This window comes from Rissa tridactyla, chromosome W (assembly GCF_028500815.1).
Source record: "Rissa tridactyla isolate bRisTri1 chromosome W, bRisTri1.patW.cur.20221130, whole genome shotgun sequence".
Classification (NCBI taxonomy): domain Eukaryota; kingdom Metazoa; phylum Chordata; class Aves; order Charadriiformes; family Laridae; genus Rissa; species Rissa tridactyla.
This window is the reverse complement of record NC_071496.1, coordinates 10,335,721-10,351,225: the sequence shown is the minus strand read 5'-3', so window position 1 is coordinate 10,351,225 and position 15,505 is coordinate 10,335,721. Positions and strand designations below refer to the sequence as shown.

Below are 15,505 nucleotides of genomic sequence, written 5' to 3'. Positions count from 1 at the left end.
GAGGTTTCCCTCCCCTAGGTGACATGTAGTATGATTTGGGTGGAGAGACAAGAGCTATAGTCATATATGTTTAGCATGACTAAAATCTTCATTAGCATATACAGGGGTGTCAACTTTAATATGCATTTCACAGGTAACAAGGCAAAGGTCAATTATCGGGCATGGCAGCCTCTCAAGGAAACAAAGAGCTACACAAAGTCTCTGTTATCTTGATTTTACTGTCTCTGCTGAGGAAAAGCAGGGCTGTCCTGGCTCCCTAAGACTACCCCGTTATTTATATATCCTGTGATAGATAGAAAAGCCAGCCTTAATTGCTCTTTGAGCACAGAGACTTCACCTCATTATCCAAATTCCACAGAGCCGGGTGAGGGAAGTCATCCTGGAAGCCAAAGTGCTTTCACAACTAGCTTTTACTTTTACAGGGGAGCGTGGCTTGGGGTCACTCCTGCCCATCTGCTCCAGTGCTGAGCTAATTTCCTCCCATTGTCTTTGGGGAAGCGCAAGTGCCACAGAGGGGAGGTGGTAGTGGTGGTGATGGTCCCCTGGAAGAACCTCTGCCGCCCCCTTCCCCAGTGATCCTTTCTAGAGATGTCCCACCGAGACTCCCATTTATCAAACTGCATTTCTTTGTGGTGGAGGAGTTCTTATCACTTCCTCGTGGAGGTAACTAATGCTGAAATCATTTCACTCTTGGCAAAGGTGGTCGAAGAGTGATAAAATGGAGCCAAAGGAGCCTAGAAGAGGCGCTGGGCTGTCCTCCCTAAATTCCTGGAACCAGCACCACCTCTTGCCTTTCCTCCTCCCTTCCTAATTCCTGAAATTCCTAATTCCTGAAAGCCCATCTCCTTGAAAATTCAGAATGAGTTCTCTGGTTATTTCTCCTAATCTGGCATTTAAAATCTCAGGCAATAAATCTTTCACCACTTCCCTTAAAGAGACAATTTTCTAGCCTACGGTTCTCCATTCGAAAGCTTTCCATCCTGATTCTCAGCTTAAAAATGCCCTTTCTTAATTTCACCCCATTAAAATCATTAATGTATCACCAGTCTTCTCCCGTCACACCACTTCATTCAAATATTTAGAGATCACTAATGTCTCCCTGCTTAGTTTACTAATTCCATTTTACCTATGATAGTCGGAATTTCTTTTTTTTTTTTCTTTCATAATGCTTCCAGGCTGCCGATTCCTTCAGTCATGGCTCTTTGAGCTCCTTTCCATTTATCACTCTTCTTGCAAATGCGAGGCTGATGCTCACTGCCCACGCCTGTGTCGTTATTCTTTTCTGTACACCGTCCAAAACTGCATTTCCTGTTCCTCGCTGCCATGTCCTAACACCCGTGCAACAGTGTGCCGTCCTCCAGGTGTCTTTCAGGAGTCGTGCCTCCAAAGCATGTCATTCCCTGTAAATACTGATTCTGGATTATTTTCCCAGAAGTAGCTGGCCGGGTTGTGGAGGTTGATTTTAGTTGGTAGGAGGGCATGGCTCGAGCCACGTAGGAAATTAGAGCTGATTCTGGATTAGAGCCCCCAGCAGCCCCATGCAGGGCAGGTTTCATCTTCTCTTAAGTACGGATTTTGTTAGCACCCTGCTTGTTCCCTCTTCTGCTGACACCGCCAATATTGGATGCGCCAACGAGGCTGGTGCTCTTGCAAAGGAAGTTTTTTAAGTGTTTGGTGAGAAATATCTTGCAAAGTACTGTTTTAAAAGAGAATAATGAATTCTTGAAGATGTAACTCTACTTCTACCTGAATCTCTCTCTTATTCTTATTTCTCCTCAATGTGATAAATTGTTCCAAGGCAGTATGTGGCATCTGTCTTTGTTTCCCAAGTCCATGTACATGATTTGGGTGGTGGTGAGGGTAGGTACATATGCACATTTCTGTATGATCAACCCTATAACTGATTCAGTGCCACGAGCAGTGGCTGTGGAAGAGTGGGATCCTCCAAGGGTGCCTCTGCTGTATGATCCATGTTTAACACTGGAATTTTCCAGGCGTTTGTAGGCCCTGATCAGGATTTAGGGACTATACTAAAATGGCTGCTGCCACATATTTTCAAATTACAGAGTGCTACCTACACTGTGTTGTTCTGGTTTGAGGTAAAACAGAACCAATTTTCTGATTTGTAATTTTACTTTTTAGCTGGGCCTCTTCTAACTGACCAAAGTCTGAAATTAACAGCATATTGTTCAGACACTGTTCACTCTCAGAGTGATAAAACCTGATTATGCCAAGGAATGGTATGCACAGAGGCTCTTGCTTATACTTCTTGCTATAACAACCAAGGTCAGCTAATTTTGTTATTTTCCCCATTAGAGGGTCGGAAGTGGAAAAGCGTAGAGGGGTCCCACCTGCAGGGAGGAGTGGACAGGACAGGTGACCCCAAACTGACCAACAGGGGTATTCCATCCCATCTGCCCCATGCTCAGTATAAAAGCTGAGGGATCAAAAGGTCAACTCTCTTTCTTCAATGGCCGATGTCTGAGGAGGATCCTGTCTGTTCGTCTGCTTTTGTTCCCGATTTGAGCATTCCTGACTCCAGATCCGGAATCCAGCTCCTGTCTGTCACTGACTCCAGTCTGGGACTTTCCCTGTGCCTGCTGGGACCTCAGGGATCATCTGGTCCAACCTTTCTTGGCAAAAAGCACAGTCTAGACAAGATGGCCCAGCACCCTGTCCAGCTGAATCTTAAAAGTGTCCAATGATGGGGAATCCACCACTTCCCTGGGGAAATTATTCCAATGTCTGACTGTTCTCATTGTGAAAAATTTTCCTCTTGTGTCCAATCGGAATCTCCCCTGGAGTAACTTGTACCCATTACCCCTCGTCTTTTCCATGTGACTCCTTGTAAAAAGAGAGTCTCCCTCTTCTTTGTACCCACCCTTTAAATACTGGGACGTGGTGATAAAGTCTCCCCTAACCCTTCTTTTCTCAAGGCTGAACAAACCCAGTTGTCTTAGCCTTTCCTCATATGGCAGGCTTCTCAGTCCTTTGATCATCCTGGTGGCCCTTCTCCAGACCCTCTCCAGCCTGTCCACATCTTTCTTGTATAGCGGGGACCAAAACTGAACACAGTATTCCAGGTGTGGCTTGACAAGCACTGAGTAGAGTGGGATAATGACTTCTTTATTTCTGCTGGTGATGCCCTTGTTGATGCAACCCAACATCCTGCTGGCTTGCTTTGCTGCAGCAGCACACTGTTCACTCATATCGAGCTTGTCCACCGGGACCCCTAGGTCCCTTTCCACGGAGCTGCTCCCCAGCTGGGTACATCCCAGCCTGTGCTACTTCTTTCTTCTTGTTTCCTGGTTTTCTTCTGCATCCTCCTCTGCTCTTTTCCTTCAGTGAGTCGGTTCCAACCGCTGTGCTGGGTTTGCACACTTCTGCTTCTGGGAAACCAAAGGAAGTGGTGTGCCTTTCTCACGGTCTCCCTCACAGCTGATTTACCAGCCACCGGCTACCTCAGCTTGCCTCTGTGGTGGGCAACCCATGGCGCCTGCTGCCGTGAACAACTTGGGCGTTGGCTGCCTGCCGCCTTTCCCCTCAGGCGATGTCAGGCCTCTCACACCTCTGCCCTGCTCTGCTGCCATGGGCGCGGGCACCTCAGCAGGCCGGGTGCCTCCCCTCAGATGATGCCCCGCCGGGCCCAGAGGCCTCTCCCGCGGGTGTCGGACTGTGTGTGTGTCATGGGTGGGCACACCGGAGGGTGTGCGGGACACCCGCGGGTGTCGGGCGGGGGATGGGTGTGTGGGTATGTCTCTGTGTGTGTCTGTCTCAGGGAAAGGGGAGCGGGAGGTGGCGCCGGGCGGCGCCGCGGGGTGGCGCTGTCGGGTGCGGCGGCCGCTCTGGGCGGTACTCGGCTGCTCCGGCGGCGGGAGGAAGTGACGCCACGCAGCTGTGCCCCGCGGCCTCCGGTGACATTTTCTCTGGCGTCAGGGTCTGAGGGGAGGACAGGGGGTCGGCGGATTGAGGCTCGGCTCGGCTCATCTCATGCTCCAGCTGCTGCCCCCTAGGAGAGGCTCTGCGTGTCCTCCAGGTGAGTGGGGACGGCGCGGCTGGGGCTCGCCTCCGGTGGGGCCGGGCTGCCTCGGCGGGCGGCGGAACCGTCGCCGTTAGCCCTGCTGCGGGTGGGCGAGGCGGGTACTGGCCTCGCATTACCTCCCCCCCTTCCCCGGGGCCAGCGGGGGAGTTTGGGCAAAGGTGGGTGGCCGGTGGGTGAGTGCCCACCTCCATCAGGGTGCCTGGAACGTGGGAGACCAGCCTAACCGCTGCTTATATTTTTATTTCGTCCTAACCTTGCACGGAATCGGCGGATGAAAGCCTTGCCGCAGCTCCTGGAAGCAAATTTTGTCTGCTTTGTGTCTCCTAGGACTTCTGTAATGTGTTGTGGGATGGTAGGAGCTGTTGGGAGAAAACCCCTTTGAAAACCAAGGAGTGTGATTGCCCTAGTTTTACGCTTCTCTAGTTTTTTGTTTTGTTTTTTTTTTTAACTTCTTTGTTTAGCTTGGGTGATGTGGGAATGTATATTTTACGTGGGGGAGAAGAGTTCAAGTTGTTCGTTGCTTATCTAGCCTGAGTTCCCCTTGAGCTCCTAACATCTAATGGGTTGCAGATGTGGCACTGAGCGACACATCTATCTGAGGAGAATCTAAAATTTAACTGTGTTACTTTTTCTTTTTTAAAAAGGAAAAAGTCTGAGCAGACTTGTAATATTTTAACTATTTTCCGTATTCCAGTATTGTAACTTTCTTTGCATTGAGATTATCAAGCAATTACTAAAAAGGCCATTTTTTGAAAGACTTGGTGATTTTTTTAGGCTTACATTGTGTAGCTGGTAGGGAGAGCTTCCCTCTCTGTTAAGTAGCACCTAATTGTATTTATGTCTTAGTTTGTTAGTGGTGGAACAAAGCTACTTGTATTAAAGTTTGTAGGTACCTTTATGAATCCCTAACTGCAATAACTTAGTTAAACAAGATCTTGGTTGTAGCTAGTTGTACACTTTAAACTAGCACGAAGTACCTAACAGCATTTCAAAGGCTGAAAAGGCTTGTGTGTAGAGATGTTATGACATAAGCCAATCCTGTTTGGTATTGGTTTTCTTTTCACCGCCAAGTAATTCTAGCTTTTAAAAATGAATGGGTAGTAAGACTTTGAACCCTTGAGCATCTCTTCAAAAATGTAAAACTTCTCTTAATCGCCTCTCAATAGACTTTATTTGGTTTTAAGTCTTCTCTGGTACGTGTTAAGCATAAGACCAAATAATAGTTTCACTTGTAGGCAAGTTTTTGTATTTCCAGTTTTCAAGCTAAAATTTTAAGTACAAATAGTAATAGCTCTCTCCTTAGAACAGCAAACAAACATTACATTTAAAGTGTTTCTCTTAAAGTATCTTGTGTTGCTTAAGCCTATTAAAAAAAACCTTAATGTTTGACCTTGAGGTGGAAATTGGTGATGGTGCTCTTTTGAGGTGTTCATCTTGTCATTCTCCTGCCCTAGTTAACACCTGTAACTGCTGTTTCTGTGATATGAGAGCTGAAAGTCAGGCAGTCACAACAGTGCAGCTTCCCCCGTTGCCCTGGAGGAGGGAAACAGTGCCTTTGTGGAGCGAATAGGTTTGTAACAAGCTCTAAGGAGAACAGTAAGTTGCTTGTTGTGTGTTTGTTAAACCCAAACATCCCCCCCATATACATGAACGATACAAAAGCAGTGAGATGAAGAATGGAGAACTTGGCTGTTCAATAGCAATCACTTTTAAGCCTCGTTTTCCGAGTATTTCTCATATCTAGTGATCTAGAGCAGTCTGGTGCTGGCAAAAGAAGATCCAAAGGGGATGGTTATGTGGCTACTAAAAGCAAATAAAATACTGCTTTCTGGGGTTCTGGTATACCAGTAACACTGGTGTTTTGTCTAGGGGATTAGGGGGAAGGACAGTGAGGGTGATGGAAGGTAGTACATGAGTTTGGGCAGCTGGTATTTATGCTCAAGTATGAGGATAACAGTTCTGACTCATTTTTAAACACTTGAATTTTTAATTATAATGTGTTGACTATTTCTGTTTGCTCTTCAGCCTAATTGCTAGTTGGCATCATGAAGAGGTATGATGAAAAATTCTTGAGAAATCAGGAAGAGGAAAGGACTGTAATCTTACACATGTGTATTGCAGTACAGCTTGGCCATCTATACTTGCACTTGATAAGTGCACGAAGGCTGCCTGCTCAGTAGGAATTAAAGTGCACAAACAAGTTGGGAAATGAGTGGATAATTAAACTGGGTATTGTGGAGGGAGGGGAAAAGGGAAGGAACCTGAAGCCAACCACAAGACAGTTGAGAGTGGTTGATACCGAGTGGTCACAATACGCACAAACCAAGCACTGCTCTAACTGATAAAAGAGAGGTAGGAAGGATGTTTGTGTGCATTTGACAAATGGGCAGATCACGCTGGCAGCTGACAGTGTGGGGGAGGTGGGGATTAATGAGGTAAGGTAAGATTGGATGAACAAAGAGTAAATATGGAGAATCATGAGGGGCTTTGAACGCTAAGCATTAGGGACATAAGCTGGTGTAACTTGATTGGAGAAATGAGAAATAATTGCCTTGGTTGTCCTGACCCCCCCCCATCTCCTTGCTGTATATTTACCTTTAAAATGCAGGCTTCTTTGCCTTGCCTTGATTTTTTTCACTTTCTTCTCCACCTCTTGTATATTATCATATCAACTCCCTGCTCCACCAAGAATGTATGTGCCATCTATGATCCACCTGTATATCTACATCTTGCTTAACCATCTGTTAATGAGACAGGACTCTCTACATACCATGCCGTGAAAGTGGCTGCAGACTGAGCATTCATGACTGACTGGTTGCCCTCTGACTGAAATGTCACCACTAGATATGCGAAAGCTTTAGAAACTTTTTAAATGAGTAATTTGTTTCAAGCAACCTGTATTTCATTTTCTGTAACATCTCAAAGTTAGTGTGTCGATGGTAGTTTTTGACAGAATTGGGTCTATGGTCAATCTCAGCTTCTGTGTTTTTTACCTGCAGTTGACTAAATGACTTACAAAACTGTAAACATTGACAGAAAGTGAGCAGCAGATTTAATAACACATTTACTAGATCAGAGTGAAAGATTTAAATACCATAGTTGCAAGCGTATAACTTGCAATTCAGAACAAGCACCCTGGAAAAGTACAAAAACTTGAAAATTTTTGCTAGCTTCAACATTATTGGTAGCAATGGGGAACCAAAAACTAAGCAGCAGTGGGAGAGAGAGACAGGCATAGTGCTGGGAAAGAGCTCTGAAATAACGTTGTATGCAGTTAACAGCTCTGAGATAACCTGAGGCTTACGTGGCAAGGAAACCACTTTTGTCTCGTTTTTCCAGTGAATCAAAGTTCAGCAGAGAACTGACGCTTGTGCCTTTAACTTTAGCACTGTAACTCAGGAGCAGCTGAACTGTTATGACAGCAGAATCTCTGGCAGCAAATATTGCAGGGAACTTAGTATGATTTTCATGGTGATTTGTGTTGTCTTTCTGTCACATCTTTGTTACAAGTTTTTAATGCATAATGCAGTTATGAGTCTGCGACTTGAGGTCTAGAACGCAATGTCTACAAATGTGCAATTCTGAGCAAAAAGAAAAACTGGATGAAAGGGACTGTAAATGAAAATGTGCATATAGTGTAAATATTAGCCTCTGTGGTTGGTTTATCATAATAATACATCTCTGAGCTAGACTGGAGTGACTGATACCTTGTCACTTACTCAGTGTTACTGCTAAGGGTTTGAATTTAAATTTATGATTGCCCATTCCCACTTGTTAGTGTTCCCTCTTCACACGTCTGATCAGTGTGAATGGAGCCTGTACAGAATAGCAATTTCTCCATGGATATGACTTGCTTTCTGCCATTTGGGTGCATGTTGATTACTCATTCAGGACTGAAAATGAGATGTGGCTGAGGTGTTGCTGTTACACTGTTGCAGATGCATTACTGAATGCACAAGGGAGGTCAAGTAACACACCTGTGGTCATGTGGTGAGTCAGCTTTAGATTCAGAATGATCCAACCTAGTATCTCTACTTAAAAAGATATTTAGGTTTTTATATCAATTTGACCGTGTAATCCGTCTCTTGAATGCTCAGAAATTGATGTAAGTAGCAGAATAGTGTACTGGCTTCAGCCATATCATGCCTTGTGATATTTGGTCTCCAAGAAGACAGGTTAAAAGCTGTTAGGGCTCAGTCTGACAGCTTTTTAATCATAAGTAGAACAGGTGGTCACTTTTTAATTAAATGCAAGTATTTAAGACTCTTTCAAGCTAGCGTTTTTGTTTCAATATACTTGGATCGTGGATTTGACTTTATAGTGAGATTCCTGTAGTGTCCTGCACAGCGCTCTTCTGCTTTGATGCTTCAAAATTTCCTGGAAATGAGCAGGCAGAACCAGACCGTGATTGGATAAGCGTTGTTCTTACTATGTTTCTGCCGTAATGTCTTGTTTCATGGTTCTTGGTCATTAGCCTTTCAAGACTTATTTTAGAGAAGGCAGATTTCACTTCCATTTGTCCAAAATGGGTAGAGACTAAGTGACTCACAATAGCAGAGCTGGAAATAACTAAGAGCCAGACTTAATAATACCAGTTGTCTGTGTGGTGATGCAGTTATTACCATTTCAGTAATTTCTTTTTCATTGGGAATATTACATTTCCATGATAGCAGTTTGAGGTTGGTGCTGTATGTTCCAATAGTATTGTCAAACTTTCTGAAGTAAAAAGAAGCAACTTAACCTGATAGCCAGGTAAGGTTAAGACAGTACTGTTCTCTTGTACCATGGCTTTCTCATCAGCTGGTAATCTCCTGACTCCTCGGCTCATTCTCCTGGTTCTTGCTCTCTGGGAATGCTAACTCTTGCTAGAGAGACAGTTCTATGTAATCTGTCAAAAGAAAAAAAATTAGGGAAAAAGGTAGGTAAAGAGTAGGTCAGGAAGCTATCTACTAATTCCATGTGCTTGTGGTTGGAAATACAATGTAAGATAAGGGGGGTTTAGAGGCTGTCTCCTAATGAAGTAAGTTGGATGAAACACTGGTAGCTTGAGGCCTTGTGTTTAATAAGATGTCATTTGGAAATGAAGTTATCATTGTGGGAAAGAATGGGCTTGTGGGCACCAGTGCCCATGAGCTGAGTTACCGATAAATATAATTTGAGTTGTCAATAGCTATGGTTCCTCCAGAGCTGGTAATACCTCTTGATCAACAATATGCAGAATCTGTGAGGAATTATTAAAAAAAAAAAAACCAAAAAAAACCCAAAAAAAACCCAACCCCACAAACATCTTGAGTATTGTATTTAAAAAGCCTTTAAGGTGAAGTTTTATTTTCCATGGTTCCAGTTACTAATATTAATAAGTCATCTTAAAGGTAATTCACAGGCTTTGGATCTGCTCACTGTAATAAAGAAAATCCAGAAATAGCTGAATACCATAAAATTAAGCTAGGGAAATTTAGTATCTTGCCAGAGTTAGCTAATTATTGCTTATGAAGTTACAGACCTCACCTCAATTTAAAGTTGGTTTGATAACAGACACTTGATCTCCCTCTTTTGCTTTATAAGATCAAAATATTTTTTCTACTTTTTAACACCTGTAGTGGATTTCCCTGTTTGTCTGTATGGAACTCATCAAGCTACAGCAGTAGTAAGGCTGTGCTGAATGGGGTTGAATTAATACTCCAGACTTGATGCTCTTTTTTTTTTTTTTATCTCCCCTTTTGCTGGGGAAGTTGTATATATTGTTTACGTCTCCTGTTGCTAATCGTTAGTTTTATTCTTAAGAAAGTTCTGGCAGCTGAGCCACTTCTTCCTAAATCAAGAACAGTAACGCAACAAATCATTTTTGGGTAAATAGTGCTTTTATTTAAGGGTAAGTAAGGGGTTTTTTTTTTGGGGGGGGGGGGGGGGGGGTTGTTGTTTTTTGTTTGTTTTTTTTTTTTCTCCTGTCAGTACTTGCATGGAACTGAGGAAAACTATCCTTTAATCTTCTTTTGCTCTTTTTACAGCTGGTAACTTGGTATCTTCTTACATGCTGTTATTTAATTTCTGTAGCCAAATATATGCAGTCTTCTGTATGTTGTGGGAAAGAAATGTCTGTTTCCTGGTCTGTCTGTTATCCTGTCACAGTAGAGGTCAAATTTCTTCATCTCTGCCAACTGGGAGTAAACACTGTAGGAAGTATCTGATAGTAAAACCTGTGTTAGAGGCATTATTAATAACACACATGTAACTGGCTTTTGACCAAGTCAGTTCTGGTTTTGGAAATATCCAAAGTAGTTTTTGTTCATTTGTAGGACCAACCTGTGGTCCTACAAATACAGTACTTCATACTTTTTTTTTCATCTGTTGTTTGTCAAAAGCTTATTGTAAACCAACACTCTCCTGCACCATCCCTTCTCTTTAACAGGCTTTGTTCTCCTTCTATAACAGATCATGCCACAGTCCCTCTAATTCTGCCAGTGTCCACAGATGTTTGTCTATGGCTGTGGCGTCCTATGAGAATTTAACTTTTTGGTTGTGTTAGTTTCTTAGGAAAGCATTAGGATTTGTAAAGATTTAGACTCAAAGGTTAGCTATCTTGAGTTAGCTGTGCTCTTGAGTATGGTTCAGTGGCATGAGTGAGCTTTCTTGGTGAGAAGGTAGTGGGTTGTTTCCAGTGAAGCTATGCCTGTTACTTACTGAGTCTCAATTAGGTCATGACAGACCAGTGTCATGAATGTTTTCTTCTTTAGGAGCACTTTGGACATGTAAAAACAATGGTATCAATTGTTAGTAACCTGGTGGATGCTGAAATCAATTGGCAGCTCTTATTACCGGTCAAAAACCGATAAAGGGTTGGCGTCAAGAACAGCCCAACAGTAGATGGTGTCTTACTGTTACTAAAATTTTCATAATTTGAATGCAACATGACTTTGCCTTTAGTGTATTGATACCATTTATTTTTCAGTAATTACCTACTGCAAATTCATGTTGCAATACTTAGATTTTATACTACTAACTTAATTAAAGCAACAAATGAATAATCTTAGTGGCTTGTGGATGAGAAAATGACTGGAGATCAGGGTTTGGCTTACAGTTCCTTTCCAGCCTTTCTGTAGAATTTGGGCATGTCACCTGATCTTTCTTCTTCAGTTGGCCAGACCATAAAATGGGGATGTTACTGCCCTGTAGCAGGAAGATACTGGCTTAAGGCAAATACACAGCACTGGTATTGAATTAAAGTATTTGAAGCTTTAAAATACTTGATGGTTGGTTTTGTTTATTTCCTGTGGCAAAGATGTGTAAAAAGGTCTGATTGTAAAATACTTACAAACTGTAAAGTCGCTTAATATCACTTTATTTATCTTTGTTAAATGGCTATCATAAATCCATACCACTTCTAGTTCAGATTGAGCTTGTAGATAGCTGTAAGAGATGAGGAGATGCTGGTGAGTTGCTGCATGAGCTACGGAAGTACCCACAAGACAGCCTGGGTGGTTGTAGCAGCATGGGTTAGGTAGGCAGCACTGTTAGTGGAAAGGAACGTTACCCAGAACATGACAAAACAGCTCTCTTATCTGCTGAGAGTATCTGTTGTCCTGACATCAAGGGTTGTGCAATTTTGGAGTGGTGTTTTGCAAGATCGGGTGAATCGTCCAATGCTCTCCCTTGCTCCAGGCCTGTCCCTGTTTTCTGTTGTGCAAGATGCTCACCTTGCTATCCTTCTGGACCCTGACTCTGATCTCATTCAGCCAGCTAGCCCTACAATAAGGTGCATAGCTTTCCTCTGGAAAGTTGAATTACAGAAGGGCTTGATGGGTGCTAACTGGCCCAGCAGGTAGGTAGTTCTACCTTTTTACAGTGGCAGTGGACTGTGGGATGGCCTTAAGGGCTCCTGGAACTGCAGCCTATGTCCCACAGCACTCATTGCTGCTTTGCGATTTCCAAATAATAGCAATAGCGAGGTACAGAGTGTTCATGTGTGCTTGCCTGTGCTGGATCAACTTTGACTTTTGCAGGACACAGCACAAGCCCTTCTCAAATGAATACTGTACTACTGAGATGACTTTACTGCTTTGAAGTTACATTGAAGTTGTCCCGATCTGCCAATTGGGGCTATTAGCGGATAATGCAATGTGTGATTACTTTAAGAATATTTCATATAAATTTTCTTAATGGAAAAAAAATCCATGCTCTGAAGATCAGGATTAATTTGTTACTGTTATTCCCAAGCAATTAAAAACTGTAGGTTTTCTGTCAGTGTTACTTTATTGAGCACGGTAGAACAATAGACCAATATTTCTAGAGAAGAGAAGGTCTGTCTATATAGAATGGCATGAACTAGCAGAGGAAGCACAGAATACGTTTCTTCTGAGTAATAGAAATGGATAGGTAAAGTGGGAAAACTTGTTAAACTCAGTCTTAGAAAAAGATGGTACATCTGTATGATGACCCTCGGTAGGGTGATCTTCTGCAAGCTAATATATGGGAGACAGAAATAAGAAATGAAGCATGGCTATCCTAGCATTGATTTCTGCTACTCATTTTGTTGAAAGAATAATGAAAAATCTAAGGGCAAGTTGCTTAAATTTTTAGGAACCCTCTAATTTTTAGAGTAGAGAACATCTTAGGCTTTAAATTGTTGCACACTTCAGAAAAATGGTTTCACTCTGAGAAAGAAATGAGATTTTAGAAGGCTAAGTGCAGCCAATCCTGTGTGCCTTTACCTGTATGCTAATGAATTTTATTTTTACAAGGACTATGTTTGGTGTGGTGTGTTTTTTTTTTTTTTTTTTTGTGGGTTTCTAGTGCAGCTGGTGAATGTTTCTGGAAGCCTGTGTGCAGGCTTGAGAACTAACCCAAAACTGGTAGTTACCTTTCATTTGAAAGAGATAAAATATATGCATTAAGCATTACAGTGCAAAAACCTGTATTTAAATGTAAAGTCTTGCTTCTTATTTATGATGAAAAATGTTGCTTTTCAAGGTTGCAAAGGATGCTCTGCAAACCTTTGTTTTAACACGTATACTTGTAATTTTTATTCAGTCTTGGATAATCTGTATATGCAGGCTGTTGAGCCCTCAGTAGGAGCAGCCTATTTTTAACCTTCATTTGTTTATGCAAAACCAGTTGAAACATGGCATTAGTTTAATCTTTTCTTCTTTTGTTTCACACTGCAGTTCTCTTACCAGACTCCTGTTCTTTAGGATTGCTACCAGGCCTAATTTATGAATTATCTGATAAAGAGCCAGTTCCACTCCCAGAAACGTGCCTTAGGTAGAATTGTATGCCAGTGAGTCAGCTTTAGGGCAGCATTTTCAAAGGAACACTATATAAATTACGTGGTATCCGTGTGGGGGTGGCTTAGTATTATGAAAAATCTGTTCTTGAGCATTGTGCACACGCATCCACGCAGAGCTGAGTCAACTGTCTTAAATTGAGTGCTGGTCACACTTCTGTTGTTTTAAGTGCATGGGTATGTGAGATGCTTATAAGAAAATAAAAAAGAATGTATGGTATCTTGGGGAGGAGATGAACAAGTCTGAAAGACAGCAGTTGGGAAGTGCAGAAAGCATTGGTACATCTATGTTTGTCTGGATGCATATTAGTTTTTTCTGATAGAGGTCTAATCATTTGGATTGATTAGTTTTTAGTTACTTAGACGTTTTGTTGTTGGACATGTCTGTATGTGTTATTCGTACTAGAATATCACTGGTGAATTTGCAGAATTCTGTTGGCTTTTAATGGAAAGGAAGGTGATTAGAGTAGAAAAAAAGCATGACCAACACACAGATACACCTACAAAGGTTTTTGGTGAAGCTTCAGAAGTGGTCAGAGTCATTAGCACTTCACATCTTCAGTGATGTGTGTGTCTGTCAGAAGAGGATATAACTTTGGTCTTTGCTAAAAGTTTCTCCTGTATTATGAAGTGGACTTGTGCATTACAGTCAACTCTTCAGTACCGGGGTCATGTGCTGCTTCTGTCCTTTCCCATCCCACTGTCCTTAGACACATAGTCTGTCAAGTGTTTGATTCAGAATTCTTGATGGGCTTGCCTGAGTGTTAACTTAAAAAAAAAAAAAGTCAACTGTTTTACATAATTTTATTAGCCTCAGTTGTATACCTTTGTCACTACCTCTCTTGTATCTCTGATTTATTCCATCTATGCTCGGTTACGTCGGATAAATGTGAGATAATCTAATCTACTAGTGATGGAAATAATTGTTTATGTGTAAGTATGAGCCATTATAGTCTTTAGCTCCGTATATATGCGAAGCCATATTCAGATTTAGATGAAAAAATACTGACTTCTGTGATGCTGGAGCTGTAAGGTAGTACATGCTTGTTGCGTGAAAAGGGGCAAAGCGATTTTGGCAGAAAATAAACCCCCTTGCATTCTAACACTCCTCACCGAGGTGGGAGGCCAGGTGCGGCTAGGTTTAAATTCTGAGTGATGCCCAATTCAGCACTATCAGTCCAGTCGCATTTAATATGTATTAAACTATTACGATTTGGATACACTAATAGTGGACTGCACCTTCAGTCTAGTCGTGCTCATGAACTAGCACGGCCACTCTCGAGTCTTTGGTCGCGTTCAGTGAGAAACCAAAACGACTAGCTACTTTAAAAAAAGTGCAGTTTATTTAAACAACAGATATATAGGTTCTTAGGATTGCCGGTGATAAATACACTGTCTGCAAAGCACATGCAAATGAAAGTATTGTTACATATACAAAATGCGTGACAAAGTTATAAACGATACAGCCTGGCTCTAAATGTAGCAAAGAGAGTCTCTAGAGAAATTTCTAAGTTTCCCGAGGAAGCACTCGGTATAATCTAAGTCTTACCCAAAGGCGTCCCTATGGGGGGGAAGAGAGGCTCAGCCCGTCGACTGATCCCAGAAGTCACTGATGGAATTCTTTGAGATGGTGTCTTCCCTGGGTATCCCCCCTCTCTCGGGCTATTTTTATACTATTTGTTATCTTCAAGGTGGAGTTTGAGTGACTTTAGTCATACATACTTTTATTATGATTGGTGTAAATTTCTCTTGCTTCACAATTAAAGGTATAGTTTACGAGAAATTCAGGGCACAGACTCAAGAAGGAGTGGTCGCACCTTGGAGGCGGGTAGCCTTCGGGATGGAGGTGTGTTTTGGTATTATAATGACATTGTAATGAGCAAAGTTCGCACAAAGGACAGCATTTCATCAAAATTTGACAAAATGTTGGCTCCGAGTATTGAGCGGGCAGCTAATTGGCAGCTTATCTGTTTCATGGTATCATCCCATTCCCGTATCCGCTATACATCATAAGGTAAAGCCGTGGAATAATTGCATCCCATCCCGTCCCGTACCTCATGTAGCTTATCAGGGAACCACAGATGTTGTGTCCTTCATGCCAGCTGCGGCTATTTTCTACCTCAGAAGCCTCTTGATTTTATACTTTTCCTTAATGTGTGAACAGTGCTGTACTTTTGTATTTT

General features: G+C 42.3%; 1 protein-coding gene across 1 annotated transcript in view; it reads left to right on the top strand.

The window, feature by feature from the left end:
* The first annotated feature begins 3,976 nt into the window (after window positions 1–3,976).
* Window positions 3,977–15,505, top strand: part of LOC128901963 (protein C18orf25-like) — a 48,510-nt gene continuing 36,981 nt past the window's right edge. Inside the window, exon 1 of the mRNA XM_054184176.1 lies at window positions 3,977–4,036. The gene's annotated coding sequence lies outside the window, so the exon portion shown is untranslated. The remainder of the gene's footprint in view (window positions 4,037–15,505) is intronic.